The sequence below is a fragment of the Chiloscyllium punctatum genome, chromosome 13, assembly GCF_047496795.1.
Source record: "Chiloscyllium punctatum isolate Juve2018m chromosome 13, sChiPun1.3, whole genome shotgun sequence".
NCBI classification, from domain to species: Eukaryota; Metazoa; Chordata; class Chondrichthyes; order Orectolobiformes; family Hemiscylliidae; genus Chiloscyllium; species Chiloscyllium punctatum.
The window spans coordinates 18,154,008-18,171,337 of record NC_092751.1 but is presented as its reverse complement, the minus strand read 5'-3'; positions in this window follow the sequence as shown (position 1 = coordinate 18,171,337).

Here is a 17,330-nt window from a genome sequence, read left to right as displayed (position 1 = left end):
GGAACTTTTTGAAGAATGGATTGCAATTTACATTTGAAAGAAGTGAAACTATCATGGTGTTCTAACAGCTGAAAGACTCAACAAACAATCAACGTATTTTTCGATGTATAATTTTAGTTACATCATACTGGAATCTTTTGCTATAAATTCACTTTCTCACAATTGTGTCCTCCACATTCACCTGGTGAAGGAGCGGCACTTTGTTAGCCAGTACTTGGTCAGGTCCTCGCCCACCAACAACCAGCCATGTCACTAAATACTGCTACATGATGACTGATCTCACAACCACAGCATTCAATTGGATCGATTGATTTGAATGTGCTGATGGTGGGATTGTGGCATGTTCACCCAGCAGCAGTGACTACAGCAGTACAGAGTGAAGGGTTTCAATGTGAGTGTCAGATTTCGCAGTGCCTCAATGTAATGTGAGGAGGGAAGTAAAAAACGGTTAGATTTTGCGGGAGGGAGAGAAACCGTCGAGAATGGATGGGGTTGAATTCTAATATACGAAGTGCAGAATTTTGCGGGAGTGTGCGTTTGAAGGAGCAAAATCATCACCTTGAAGAGCATTTTCACCTGAAAGAAAAATACGATTGATTCTTTCCAGCACTTGGTAAGCACATATTACTTTGTCTGCAAGGGGAATATTCCATACCTCAGATTCGAACTGATTATATTGTAGCTGGACCCCGATGCCTCAAGGGAAATTACGAAGCAAAAACCACTTAAGGAGAGTGGCAGAAGATATGTCAGGAAGGTGAACACATGCACATCTTGCATACTTGCCAAATAGTGACTGGTATGTGGTCTGTGGAAACTCTCAATCCGCACAGCCTCTGACGACACTGAGTTTAAAGATTCAGCACGCTCTCAGTTTGTTGAAGATAGAGATGATAGATTTCCACAAAAATTCAAAGAATATGGGGTCAGTGCACAGTATTGATCAATCTTTTTCTCAACAATGATGTCGCTTAATATCGGTTATTTGAACAAATTCCTCATACAAGGAAGTACCCACTGCTGCAGGCTATCATATAACCCAATTGGCATATGCAGAATCAAAGCAACTGAGTGGTGTAGGTGCGAAGATCCGGCATTTCATGGCGATGGGGATGAGTGCGCAAATGTGGATCCAGTGATGCTTTCGGTGAGCGGGAGAAACTTCTTTTATGTTACAGGAGCGCGGGGAATGCTGAGGCTAGTTGTTACAATCTCACCTGGAGCAGCTTCACCCTGGATAGAGGTGGTAGTTGATAGGAAATATTCATCTTGGAATTCAATTACTGAATTGGCACTGCAACAATCTCTTATGGGTCAACCTTTATTACTCATTTATATGAAGGAGCTGGATGAAGGCATAACGGGATGCATTAGAAAGTTCGCAGGTGGCAGAAGGATTGGTAGAGTTGTGGTTAGAGACGAAGAATGTTGTAGGTTGTACAGAGATACTGATAAGCTGCAGAGCTGGGTTCAGAGATGACAAATGGAGTTTAATGCAGGAAAGTGTGAGGTGATTCATTTTGGAGGCAGTATCAGGAATGCAGAGTACAGATCTACTGGTAAGATTATTGGTAGTGTATTTGAGCACAGAGTTCACGGTGTCAATATCTATAGAGCTGAACAAAACTTTGGTGCTGACACATTTCGAGCATTGAATACGGTTCTGGTCAGCGCACTGTAGGAAGTACGTGGAAACTTTGGAAAGTGTTCAGAGGAGATTTACTAGGATGTTGCCTGTTATGGAGTAATGGTCTTCCCAGGAAGGGTGCAGGGACATGAGGCTGTTATCGTTAGAGTGAGGAATGTTGAGAGGAATGTTGAGACATATAAGATAATCAGGGTTAGGTATGATGGGCCGTGAATGGGTAGCTCTGGGGCAACGCTTTAAATTTAGGGGGAATAGATATAGGTCAAAGGTATCAGAGGTAGTTGCTTTATACAGAGAATACGAGCAGCATGGAATGCAGTGCCTGCACAGTCGTAGACTCGCCAAATTTAACGGCATTAAAATAGTCATTGGACAGGCATATGGACGAGAATTGGAACATTATATTTTAGATGCGCTTCAGAATGGTCCACAGGTCGGCGCAAAATCGAGGGCCTGTACTGCACTGTAAGGCACTTTGTTTTATGTTCTCCATTCATCGCATGCGAAAGAGAAATACTGGCAAACAGTGACTGAGCTGTGGGAACTCAGTGTGGGCTGAATGTTTAACTTTGATGGCCACAGAGGTCGGCGAGGTTGAAGGCTGAGATTGTAGATACCTATATAACGTAAACATGTCAGGGGGCAGTGCAAGGTATTGGTGAAATGTGTTTTACCATATCAATGTATTTTAACATCGGTTACTTCATCAAATTCCTCAGAAATGAAGTAAGATATCCTGCACAATATAAAAAAAGAAATCCCAGTTCACAGACCAGGAATCAGAAAAAAAAAACTGAGTGGAACTGGGGATGTGTATGAGTACGCAAATGTGGCTCTAGTGATGCAATCAGTGAGCGCTAGACATTTATCTGATGATTTGAATGCGTATAAAATGCCGATGCTGGGATATCCAACCTCACCCAGAGCAGCTTCTATTTACATGGAGAAGATAGAATTGGGGCATTAGGCTGGGAGCTGCAACCTTACCTGGAGAAGCTTCTAATAAAAAGCAGCATTGGGACACCCGGGTTGGAGGGAAGGAAGAGCAGATAATTTGGTCTCAAATGAAAGGTTTTTAGCAGGACACATAATTGTGCTTTGAAGGAGTATCTGTCCCAGCGAAATAACTCAATCGAAAAGACAAATCGATGAAAATCATGGAAGATGATTTGAAATTTTTCAGAACAGCGGTGTCACCATTGAATATCTGAGCAGACGCAGGTTGAATGGAAGCTTCATCAGGACAAATGCATTTTCTTTGTGAAACTCGCTGATTCACAAAATGAAGGTCATTTAAACAAAACAGTCACAGTGATAATCTTTCCTTCTTGTTCTACTGGAAAACGACTGCCATTGCTTACGTCCATGTTACCATTATAATCTGCAGCAAAGCTATCGTGGAAGGAGGGCCAGTGGTGCATTGGTTAACGCGCCTGATAACAGGTTATGAAATTGTAGGTTCGACTCCTACCAGGCTCCAGGGCATCCTAAACTTGTGGTACACTTGCAACCAAACTTTTTCATTATTCAGAAGCTGAAATGTATTTTGAATTCCCGATCGACATGAACGAGAATCCTTTCTGCAAATGTCCCTGAGAACATCAGAGTCAATGTCCGAGCATCATCACATGAGGTGAAGCTGAAATAGTCACACACGTTGTTCGTGGTCATTATGTATTCCATAAACACACTTACACAATCGCTGCCACTCATGGGAATAGCAAGGAGACAAAATAACGAGCCCTGTCTCAGGTTTTAGAATCATCAAAAACTCTTTGGCAGCGAACCAGAAGAAAATAAATGGTAAACTGCCCAAAAGTGCCGGGACCGTCAAGGAAAATTCCCCTTCTTTCAGAGGCTGCGACATTGACTCTGATATTTTCGGTGCCATTAATCGATACGAGGCACTGAATGGACTCCCGTCCTTGCTCTCTTTTGTCGTTGTCAGGAACAAAAATCCCGCTTTCCCTGATCAGGAATCAAGCGAGGACCACGGCGGTTCATGCTTTGTATGGAAACCACTGGACCATCAGTGATAACTGGAGGGAGTGATGCATGAATGGAGAAACAGCAGTCAAACTCCTTGTGCGTTCTATTGTCAGAATCAAAGGCTTGATTATCCTTAACTGATTTTCCATCACATAACCTTGTATGCCTGAGCATCACAAATGCACATCTGAATACCTCTGAAGGTATTTTGGGTTTCTGCCCCGCCGATCATTTCAAGAAGTGAGCACAAGATTCAACTGCATATCTACTCAAACCTTTCTGTGGAGGAGGATAGAAACAGAGGAAATGTTTCTTTCAGTCGATCGTGTCCATATCCCTCATTATATTATACATCTCAATCATGTCTCCTCGTAGTCTCCTCAGCTCTAATTCAAAAAGACCTCAGTAAGTTGAATCTGTCTTAATGACTGAAACTATTCAATTGGATAACATTCTGCTAAATCTACCTTGCACCGTTTCCATTGCTATCACATTACTGCTACAATGTGCATTGCAGAACTCTACACAATACTCCACCTAGAGCGAAATAAACAAATGAATCAATGACGAAGAAAGCCACAGAAACTGGCTTTTTGCCAATAAAGTATCATTTTCTCAATCCTGTGCTGTGTTATTTTCCTGAGGCTGATGTTCTAATAATCTCTGGTCCATGTCAGTAAAAGCTGTTTCATGAGGATTGATCTCACATCGCAGCATCCAAATGAATCGACTGTTTTTAATGTTCTAATGGTGAGACTGGGGCAATTTTACCCAGGAACAATGACCGCAGTAGCACACCCTAAACAGTGTCAATGTGAGTGTTAGACTGTGCATTGCCTCAGTGACATTGGAGGAATGAAATAAAGCAGGTTAATGATTGTGAGAGGAAGGGACATCTCCGAGAACGGGTCAGTTTGAAACCTAATATATGAAGCACATGAGGCAGTGGGTCTTTTAAGGAGCAAAATCATCACCTCGAAGAATATTTTCATGTTAAATTAAGATTGATTCCTTCCAGTGTTGTTTAGGCACATATTATGTGGAGGAAATGTGAAAAAGATGCAACACAATTTAGAGCTGATTTTGCTGCTGCCACAACGCAAATCAGGATGCCAGTACCACATGGGAAAACACAAAGTGTAAAGCAATAAGGGTAGTGCCACATGATATGTCAGGAAAAGGACACCTTGCACAACAGGAATACTTGCCAACCAGTGACAGAGATGTGCGAACTCGGAATCTCAACAGACTCTGGAGACTTTAAAGTTAATGATTCCGCCTCCACTGATTTGGTTGAAGACTCAGATTGTTAGATTTCTAGAAAACTTCAAACCGTCAGGGACAGTGCACGATATTGATGAAATCTATTACGCAACAATGTAATGTAATATCGATAACTTGACCAATTTCCTCACTCAACGGATTACCCACTGATGCAGGTGATTATATAATGCAAGTTTCCAGAACCAGAATCACCCAGCCCCGAGAATACAATGAGATATGGCGATGGGGGTGACTGCACAGATGTGTCCCGAGTGATGTAATCGGGGAGTGGGAGAACCTTCTCTGACAGTTAGCAGGTGCGTAAAAGACCGAGCCTAAGAGCAGCAACCTCACCTGGAGCAGCTTCTATTGACATGGTGCAGGGACCACCGGGACATTAATCTGAGCGCTGCTAACTCGCCAGGAGAAAATTCGATTGACATAGAGTGGGGATCATTGGCATATCAGGCTGGGAGCTCAAAGGTCACCTGGAGCAACTTATATTGAAATAGAGAGCGTGAATTGGAATGTCATGTTAGGACATGCAACCTCACCTGGAGCAGGTTCTATTGACATGGAGCAGAGACCATCAAGATTGGGGAAAAATAGATTCAGTTATTTTAATCAAAATGAAATGATTTTTAACATGACATATGTTTGTAGATAGAGGGAGTATTGGTCCAAAGAAAATTTCTCAATTATATCAAACATCCTGAAAATATTCAACTCGTGGAGGAGCATCTGTGCAGAGAGAAACGGAGGGAAATGTTTCTGTTCTGCGACCTTTCTCAAATTGCTGACTCTGCACTGGGTTAAAATTCAGGAAGCTCTTAGCTCTTTTCGTATCATGCAATTTCCAGCAAAAACACATTAAAGTAATCTCAATCTCAGAAAATTATAGGAAATATGCGATGTTGTGACGAGGGTTCAATTTGCTGAGAGTTATGGAGGAAAAGCATGCAAGTAGAGTTCATGCTTCGCAGCTCAGCGGTGATCCTATTGAATAGCTAAACTGACACGGATGAATGGAAACTTTATGAGGACAAATGTCTTTGCTTTATGGAACTCGCCAATTCGCAAAGTGCAGGCCATCCGAACGAAGCAGTAACTGTGATTCTTGAACTGATTGTTCAACACATGGAAATAACTGCTATTGATCGTGTCTGTGTTATCATTGCATCTCTGTAGCATGCAAGTCTCCACATGCACGTGAACAATGGTCCAATGAATAACGTGTTTGATTATTGATTAGGCAGTTTTCAGCTCGAGTGCAATGAAGGTTTTTATTACCCTTCCTAAATAATTTCCTCCTATTTCTGAAGCTGAAATGACGTTTTACTTCCTTAGCTGCAGGAACGAGAATCCTTACTATCAATGTCCCCGAGAACATCAGAGTCATTGTCTCAGTTTCATCAGAATGGGTGCAGCTCAAATAGTCCCACACTCTTCTGATTACAATATTTTAATTTCTCAAAGCCACTGATCCAATCACAGTAGTTTATTCACTGCCTCTACTCCCGCTAAAACTGCAGCAGATAAAAATAAACTTTCAAGCAGCCCTCACCACCATCACTGTTCCTGAAACCTGCAGCCTGGCACTGGGATTTGGAAAATCAGGAAGAATGTGGAGAAGTGGGATTATCTCTCACTTACAGCGTAAACCCCGGCATATTCTCGGGATGGGGGTGACAGATTTTTTTTTTAAAAAAACGCATCAACACGACACCAGTGAAGAAGCCACAATCAAATGCCACAACACCACAGCTCACTGAGTTAAATAGCAGCTGGCCGCTTTCTGAACCTTATCCCACCCTGCCGAGGAGTGGGATAATCCAAGTTATGTTTCTATGGAACAGCGCCTAGGAGGGAGATATCCCCTACCCATTGCAGTCAAAACACCGAATGGAGATGGCTGAGTGACCTTGTTCGACATTACTGCTGTCTGAGCAAATACAGTGAGGAATGGCACCCCTCTCTGCTGTCCCCATTCTCTGTACCTTTCCCGTCTCCACGCGCTGTGATTCCCACATACTGCTGCTGTCCTTGCTTCTCGGAATTTTCCAGATCACTCCTCCCCATTTCCTAGGTTCTATCAGAAACTTTCAAAACATAGGCATGCATTGGACATGTAGTCACATGTGACTGTTCCACTATACAATACTCTGTTCCGGCTTTCTTTCCACATTCTGTCATCGCTTCAGATGTCAGAACTATTATTAGCTCCTTCGAGAAAACCATTCAATCATCACTTTGAGCTCAGCCGTTTCCTGTTGCAAAATATTCCGCAGGCTCTGGGTGAAAAGAAAATTCCGTCCTTTCCGGAGAAATGCTTTTGAACTGCTCTTCTGTCAGTATGTGTCTTTTTGATGGTCCTTACGATATATTCAGGATTACTAATGTCCCATTCACACCTCATCCAGACATGTGTTTTGTCTCTTTACTTCTCCATTAGCACTGCTCCTGTTTCGGAATATGAAGCCTTTTTTAGCAGTGAATCTCTCCCTCCTTTCAATGGCTTACTCCTTTTTTTCACCGCCACTCCATCTCCCCGTGCCCTGAATCATCGACCTGAACCGTTCACCCAGTTTCTACCACTTCAAACACTTCGCCCATCGTTGTGTATGTAATAGAACAAACAGCATTTACAGCACAGGAACAGGATCTTCGGCCTCCAAGCATGAGCCAATCCAAATCGAATGTCTAATCCTGTTGCCCACTTCCTACGCATCTGTATCCCTCTGCTCCCCACCTACTCATGCATCTGTCCAGTGGGATCTTAAATGAATCTACCGTTTCTTCTTCCACCATCTCTTCTGGTAATGCATTCAAGTCGCCCACCAACCTCTGTATAAAGTACTTGCCGCGGGTATCCCCCTTAAATATTCCACCTCTCACCTTGAAAGTATGACCTCTCGTTATTGAATCCTTCACCCTGGGAAAACGCTTGTCTCTATCCACCATTCATGATTTTGTAAACGTCAAGCAGGTCCTTCCTCAATTTCCTTTTTCCTAATAAAAACAAAGCTAACCTACTCAACGTCTCTTCATAGCTAGCACCTTCAATACCAGGCAACATCCTCGTAACTCTTCTCTGCACTCTCTTCAAACGTCCACATCTTTTTGGTAATATGAAAACCAGAACTATCCACATTATTCTAAATGCTGCCGAACCAATGTCTTGTAAAATTTTAACATGACTTGCCAGCTATTATACTCAGTACCTCGTCGAATGAAGGCAGGCATACTATATTCCTTCTTGACCACTTTATCCACCTGTGAAGCAAACGTCAGGGTACAATGGACCTGCACTCCCAGATCTTCTGGACCATTTATGTGTATTACAATAAAAAGTGGCCCCAAAACTGACCACTGTGGAACACCACTGATCACATTTCTCCATGTAGAGAAACTCCCTTGAACTACTATGCTCTGTCTTCAGTTACTCAACCAGTTCTTTTTAAATTGATCTAGTTAGAACCCCCTGCACACAATATGACTTCACTTTCTCTATTACTCTAACATTTGGAACCTTATCAAACGCCTTAATAAAGTCCATGTATATGACATCAAATGCCCTCCTTCATCTATCAACTTGCTCACTTCCTCAAAGAACTCTATTAAATTGGGAAGGCTCGATCTCCCCCACACAAAGCCATGTTGTCTATCACTGATAACCCCATTGTTTTCTAAATATAAATGCATCCTATCCTCACCGCCCTCTGCAGCAACTGTCCCATCACCGACATCAGGCTCACTTGTCTGTAGTTACCCGGAATATTCCTACTACCCTTCTTGTTCAGTGGGGCAACATGAGCAAATTTCCAGTCCTCCAACACATCACCTGTATTTCAGGATGCCACGAAGATATCCTTAAGGGCCACAGCCAATTCCTCTCTTTCCTCCCTCAGCAACCTGGGATAAATCCCATTCGGTCCTAGGGATTTATCCACCTTTATAAAATCTAGCCTACACAACAAATCTTCACTACTAATGTCAACGTGATCCAAACTAATCAAACTTCTATCTCTAATTTCAAGATGCATCATGTGTCTCTCCTCAGTGAAGACTGATACAAAGTCATCGTTCAGAATCTCACCCACTCTCTGGTTCAACACAGAGACTTCCTTCATTTTCCTTCAGAAGACCAATCCTTTCTCTGGTTACCCGCTTGATTCTTATGTTAGAATAAAATACTTTGGAATTCTGCTTAATTCTGCTTGCTAAAGATATTTCATGACCCCTTTTAGGCTGCTTGATTCCTCGTTTAATTCTTTTCCTACCCTTCCGATATTCCTCCAGGGCCCATTCTCTGCTTAGCTGGCTTGACCTTATGTACGCTTCCCTTTTCTCTTGGTTAGTGGTACAATTTCTCCTTTTATCCACGTTTCACGAATCTTGGCCTTCCTATCCTTTAACTTCAACGGGACATGCCAATCATACACTATCTTTAACCTATCTTTCATAGTCTCTAACATATCAAATGTGGACTTAACTTCAAATGGCTGTGTCCAATTGACATTTCCCAGCTCCTGTCAAATTTTCATATAATTGGCCTTCGCCCAGTTTAGTCCTATTCCCTTCGGACCACTCTCATCTTTATCTGCGAGTATTCATATACATACAGAATTGTGGTCACTGTTCCCAATGAAATCCCCCACTCAACTTCTACCACCTGTCCTGGCTCGTTCCCCAGTACCAAGTCCAAAATGGTCCCTTCCCGAGTAGGACTATAGACATATTGCTCTAGAAAGCTCTCCTGGATGCTTCTTACGAATTCTACCCATTTCAGACACCTGACGCTAAGTGTATCCCAGTCAATGTTGAGAAAATTAAAGTGTCCCATCACATCGACCCGGTTGCCTCTTTCCATGATCTGTTTACCTATTTGTTCCTCGACCTCACGCTGACTGTTGGGAGATCTGTAATACAGCTCCAACAATGCACCTGCACACTCCTTATTTGTCAGCACCACAAATAATGCCTCACTACATAAGACCTCCGTAGCGTCCTCCTTCAGGACAACAGTGATATGATCCCTGACCAGTAATGCAATTCCGGCTCCCCTTTTACTTCTCTCGCTGTCATGTCTGAAGCATCTATATTCTGAGACATTTATTTGCCAATCATGCCCTTCCTTCAACCAAGTGCCTGTGATTGCAATAACGTTAAGCTGCAGGCTGCAATAAAAGCCCTAAGTTCAACTGCCTTACGCACTATACTCCATGCATTAAAGTAGGTGCATTTCAGGCCATGAGTTATTTTGCGTTCACCTGCTCTCTGCCTACTCTTCCCTTTTTTAATGCTAATATATAGTTCTTACTGTCTCCCATCTCCAATTCACTGCCTACTTGTTTTCTCTTCCAGTTTCCAGCCCCCTGCCACATTAGATTAAAAAGTCCCCAACAGCAGCAGCAAAAACTCCCCCAAGGACATTGATTCCATTTTGGTGCAGATGTCGACTGATCCATTTTGTAATAGTCCCAACTTCCCCAGAACCGGTCCCAATGTCCAACAAATCTGTACTCCTCCCTCCAACACCACCCCTCAAGTCACGTTTTCATACTGCCTATTTTTTTTAATTTCTACGCTGGCTTGCACGTGGCACTGGTGGTGATCCTGTGATCAGTACCTTTGAGATCCTCCTCTTTAACTTCTCTCCCAGCTCCCTGAATTCTTTTTCAGACCCTCATCTCGTTTTTTATTTATATTGTTGGGGCCTCTATGCACCAAGACAACTGGTTGTTCACCTTTCCCTTTTAGAATGCTCTGCAGCCAATCTGTGACATCCTTGACCTGAGCAGCAGGGAGGCAACATACAATCCGAGAGTCCGGTGTGCGGCCACAGAAGCACCTATCTACTCACATTGACAATAGAATCCCCTGTGACTATGGTCCTACGAGTCTTTTTCCCGCGCTTCTGACCAGCAGTGCCCGCAACGGTACCATGCTGTTGACAACTGCTGCCCTCTTATGGTGAGCCTTCTCTGTCAACAGTTTCGAAGGTGGTAAACCTGTTTTGGAGGGAAATGACCGCAGAAGACACCTGCACTGCCTTCCTACTCCTTTTCTGCTTTTTGGTCAATCATTCACTGTCTCCCCCAACAATCCTAATCTGCAGTGTGACTAATCGTGCTATTCACGACTTCCTCAGCACCGCAGATGCTCCACAGTAAGTGTATTCGCTGCTCCAGAGCCGTCATGCAGTCAAACAAGAGCTGCAAATGAACACATTTCTTGCAAGTGTGAGAGTCAGAAACGTCAGACACGTTGCCAAGCTCCCACGTCAAACAAGAGGATAATGCCACGGGTCTGAGGTGATCTGCCATTGTATGCTCAGCGTTGTATGAACTAGCTAACACCAAACAATGAATGAAAATTATAGATAAAGAACAAAATAAAAGCCTTATCTAGCAGAGTCTTTTTTTTCTGGTTGGAGGAGGGGAAGGCGTGAGGGAGATCCTCCACATGTAGTATCTCGGGTTTAGCCACTGCCCAAATATAATTTGAGCCCTTCCCTTCCGACAGTCCTTGCTTGACTTCACCTTCTCTCCTCGCCGCTCTGTAAAAATGGAGTCCCGACTGACAAGATAAGTCCCTTTTTAAGTGGGAATACGTACCAATCCCGGAAGCACTCGCTTCACTCCAACTTCTCTCCTCGCCTCTCTGTAATGTTCCCACGAGTATACATGTAACTTGTTCTAAACTGATGTGAAACTTTCTGCCTCGACCTCATGTTCGAGCAATGAATTTTGGATTCCAAAAATTAAATTCCAACCCCATCTCTTCAAAACGACCTGCGCTGATTATCTATCTATACCCCCTTGACCCATATTGATTCTGGCACCAAGCACAAAGATTAATTACTGTCTTCCTTTTCTATGTTCTTCATTTTTTATACATCTACTTCGGTTTCTGCAGTCTATACTGCTCGAAATAAACTTCCCCCAGTCTATGGGTGAGGTGTGGGTCCCTGCTGATGGAGAGAGATTAGATCCTTCCCTTCTACACATTCTGGGAAGAGTATCTGCCATTATCAACCAGTACCAAACCACTTTCTGTACATGGAAAGGAGCGCAGAGATTGGCCACAGTCGCAAATCCGCCAGAGTGCCCAGAACCGGCCTCCTGAAACAGGAAGTGGGAGAAAGTGGAAGAGATAGAAGGAGTAATATAATGTAAAACCACTAGCACCTTCAATTCATCTACATTACTGTGATAGTGGCAGAGAATTTAGAAACACTCACCAGCTCAACTCCCGTGAAAGATGCATAACAAAAAGCGGAATAGAAGCCATTCCTGTTCTGATATATTCACAGTCCTGTCACTCACAGGATCAACTCCCACCCAATGCTGTTTCCATTAATTCCAGCCGTATGCTGATATCCCATTATAACCAAGTAATTTCCTCCCAATTCCCCGGGTGATATTGTATCGTGTGTGTGTGTGTGTGTGTGTGTGTGTGTGTGTGTGTGTGTGGGTGAATGTGTCTGATTGGATCTTGCCTAGCTAACTGTCTCTCATCTTCAAATCTGAAACATTAACAGTGTTGTTGCCGTTTTATAATCGCAACATATACCCTAAACATTATCCATAATTCAATTCATAGCTCCATGTGTGTTTTTGCTTCCTGAAACTGTGATTAAATTTCGAACTCTTTCTCTGTTGGCAGAGAATGTAAATGTTATTGCTACGTAGCCACCTCCCCAATTATTGCACGTTTCTGGAAATAATGTGAGTGCCTCACTAAACATCAATGGATGGTGCATAGAAGGTGGAAGGCAGATGGAGGCCAGATATAATTCGGTCACTTTCTCTGTTGAGAGAACCATTGTCATACAGCAGGGAACGGGATCATAGAGTCTACCAGTCTGTGCTAAACAAAGCCTCAAACTAAACGACTCCCATCTGTCTCCTCCTGGCACATGTCCCTCCAAACATTTTCCATTCAGGTAATTATTCCAATGTCTTTTTAATGTAATAGTTGCACCCACCTTCTCTATTTCCCCGGCAAATACATTCCACACATGTAGCAACTGGTGTTAAAACTGCCCCTCATATCTTTTTAAAATCTGTCTCATCTCAACATAAAATCATGCGCCCCTAGTCTTCAAACCCCTCATTTTCTGGAAAAAAAAGACTGCAGCATTAACACTTTTATAAGCCTAATTATTGTGTAAACGTATTTAAGGTCGCTTCTCAACCTCCTGTGCTCCAGTGAAAATATACCTTTGAACTCTCTGCAGCATAATCCTGCCCTTGTTTGTATTACAGATTACAGTATTGGGAAGTTGAGGTTATAAAGTGAGAAAGTGGCAGGAAAAGAGAGAGAGATGCACTCACAAACATCACGCAAAATGTTTAAAATTCAGGGCGGGTTCGTACCCTGCTGCTGGAGATGGCTTGTAAACCAGGAAAACGTGAGAACTGCAGATACTGGAAAGACAGAGTTGAAAAGAATGACGCTGCGAAAGGGACATTCCTGAGGAAGGACGTCGGCTCTCTCGCATGCAGCCTGACCTGCAGTGTTTTTCAAGCACCACATTTTTAACCAAAGATCGGATTTTACATCGTGGTGAACACAGTATAAACAAGCCCGTTGTCCCAACAACTCCACAGTGATACCGAAAAGTAAGCCAACCATCCCCATTCTGCTACCCTATTTGTATTTTTATAGCTGATAAACACACCAAACCTACACATCCCTGAACACTATGGGCAATTTAGTATGACTAATTCATCTAACTTGTGCATCTCTGGATTGTGTGCGAATCCCACGCAGACAAAAGGAAAATGTACAAACTCCACAAACACAGTTGCCAGAGGATGGAATCGAAACCAGGTCCCTGGCACTGCGAGGCCGCAATCCTAACCACTGAGACGTCATGACGAATAATCAGGCATTATTACCAACACCTGATCAAAATATGAACGAGAGCAGAATCGTCCATTGGAATAAACAGAAATAACATCATTTACGTCAAACAGCAACTTTATTGGAAACCTGCTACCACACCTCCTGAGTTTTTCTGACGTTTATTTTTTTTTTCTGTAACAGGCAATTGTTTGCTCTGTTACTGAACATTAACGACCAGCTCTGTAAATGTAGAGTACTGCTGCTTGGAGTTAAATTTTCATCTGATTAATTCTGCAATTTGTCTTGGGAACAGGTTTCTGATTTGAGACTTTCTATTATGAACGCTCTCATATCCAGAGTTCTTGGGGAGTGAGAAACCACTCTGACTGTGGTACCGGGCTTTCTGCGTGATCGGTGCATGTTCAACCAACTTGGGTCATTGCTGCTGGAGCAGCTGAGAAGGCTATCGATCAGCTAAACAAGGCCAGGTTAGTGTCCAAAAGGTTCATTTGTAAGTGCAACATTTCGGTACCAACCTGATGAAGGAAAACCGCTCTGAAAGTTTGTAATTCCAATTAATAAAAATAAAAACTGGTGTTGTGATATTTTCAAACGTTGTTCACCCCATTCCAGTACCGGCCCCTCCATATTATGCCAATCAATCAAGCAGTCCATCGAATGGGAGTTACGGAGGTGTGTCTGGATGATCAGAGGAATAGCTGGTCCTCCAGCCAATGGAAATTTATGATGGATGGGCCTGTTAGTTCGCGCTGGAACGCTGGTCCTCTAGTCAATTGAGTAAATGGGTATGGGAATGGAGGACTGATCTGGCAGAGACTGCTCCTCCAGCCAGAGAGAGTGAATGAGGAGCAGGGCTGGAGGACGAGCTAGAGTGCTGAGATTTCCAGCCAGTATGGGTGAATGAGTTGGAACTTTACGATAATTTGGCAGCTTTCATGAGAACTTTATCCTCCAGCCAGCCCCACATATTTGCAGTTCAATCAGCTGCATTGAACCTGCCTCTGTTCTCCAACACTTCTTTGTCATGTGTTTCAGATTTAAGATGAACAAAATGCAAGGGATATTGGCAAGATTTAGGGACAGTACAGTGCCTCAGTGGTTTGAAAAGCTACCTCACAGCGCCATGGTGCCCATTTGAATTGCAACCGTCTTGCCTGACTGGAGTTTTCAAATTCTCCCTGTGTCTGCGTGGGGTTTCCTCCCACTGTCTACAGATGTGCAGGTTAGGTGGATTAGCCATGGGGACTTCCAGGGTTACGAGAAGAAGGAATGTGGGCTGTGGATCTGCTTGGCATGCTTTTCGGTGGGCTGGTGCAAAGTTTATTGTCCGAATGTACCCCTCCCCTCCCCTCCTTCTGTTCTGTCAGGATTCTATGCTTCAGTGTGTCTTTTGGGAAAACAGAATTTCCCACTTTTGTAAGTGCATTTATGTTCCGGTAGCCTTGATGACCAATTGATTCGTTGTCCATATTTAGAACGTGAATAGCTTCTCCCTAAATGCAACATTTTTTTTTCTTTGCATGTTCAAAATTCAGGCTAGTATAACTGGCTGACTGTCAGAATCTGATCTATTGTTTTGTTTGCGAAATGCTAAACTAAACTAAACTACATATACACTGATGTAAATACAAACGACAGAGAGTTCACCTGCTCTGACTGCAGGAAAAGATGCTCATCGTTAACCAATCTACTGACACTCTCGCAATTTCACATTGAGTAGAGCCAATCAGGTACTGTCTTTGCCAGATTCCGTTCGAAACTTTATATTAACTCATTGCAAAGCAGTGTGATCGCACTGAGAGAGAGCTAGCAACGTTCAACCCGTGATATCAAGGCAGTATTTGATGGAGTATGTTAGCAAAGAGAAAAAGTGGAATCAGTGTGAAAAGTTGGAGACATTCTTATCAGAATGAATGATGATTGTGTTTAGTGGATTCCAAACATCTCAGCCTTGCAAAATCAATGAAGGAATTCCTCAGGGCGGTGTCTTCGGCTCAAATATCTCAATTGTTTTATCAATGAACTTGACGACATCAGAATGTCAGAGATGGGGACAGTCCCTTACGATTATAAAATGCTCAGCACAAGTCACTACTGCTCAGCCATTGAAATTTTCAATAATCAATGCGGTGCAAGACCTTGACAAGATTCAGTCTGGGACTGATTACAGGCAATGTTCATCTATTACAGGAGATAACCGAATCATGTTGCATTAACATGCAAGTGCATTTTCATCACTGAATCCCCCACCATCCACGCGTTCCCGGTTTACATCATCCAGACCCGAACTGAACATTTCATATGATCTCCGTGACGACAAGAGTTCAGAGGCTAGGGAGAAAAAGGCAGTGATTCCACAAAGCCTGATGTGGCAGGGTCAGTGTTGGACTGGGTTGGAAAAATTCAGTAATTCACATGACACCAGGGAATTGTCAAAGGGTTTATTTGAAATCAAAATCTGTCTTAGCGCTGTTTCCTCAACAGGTGAAGTGGAGGGAAACTTAAAGGCACCGAAAATTTGTAATGACATACTGATCTGTTGGACTATAACCAGTTGCCTTGTGACTGCTGATATTCTTCGCCAAATCCTGCCCACTATCCACAAGGTATGAGTCAGGAATGTCATGGAACACTTTACATTTGCCTGGATGAATGCAACTACAAAACACTAAGGAAACTCAACACCATTAAGGACAAAGAAGACTCCGTAATCTGGGTATATGAATCAAGATATTCACTCAGGGAAATAGTCTGTTCACTGTGAAGGAACAACGTGAAGAATTAAAGGGAGACGGCAGGTGAATGACACTGAGTGAGATTCGCATTCTGACAGTCGGTGCAGACACAATGCTCAAATGGCTCCTTATTTACTACACCAATTCTGTGCTTCGAACTGAATCAGCAACCTTCAACATTCACTATTTTCTCCATTGGTGGACAGTGGCAGTATTTTGAATGAACAGCAAGGTGCATGCCTTCAACATCCCCAGGATCTTCAAAAGTATTTCACAAAGCCATAATCATAGAGCCTCGACAGTGGGGAAACAGACTATTCATCAAAACCTAAAAGCAAAGTCCCACAGTTCTAAACGAGAGATCAAAGAAAAAAATTAGGAATACTTGACAGGTCATTCATTGTGGGAAAGAGACAAATTAACGTTCATTGTTGCAGGTGAGACAGCTTCAGAATGAACACTTCCCACCACTACCGGAACTTTACTACCCTGCTCGCTATCTTCTATTTTGCTAATCGTTACACATTGACTTTGGCCACTACAAACCAACCTAATTACTCCCAGTCTCGATTGACATTCAGCATTGGCTGATATTTCGCAGTCGAAATGTGTGGCACCAGAAAAGCAGAAAAGGTCTGCTCAAGCCCTTCAAGGCTTATGCCTGCAGTGTCGATTATCCGGCTCCTCCAATGTGTCTGACATGCTGCGCTGTTCCAGCACCACTCTTTTCCATTTTGATCTCCAGAATATGTTGTCCCCATTTTCTCCCGATACTTGGTGGTGGTTGGTTTAAGCAGTCGCCGTATGACCTGCATACCGTC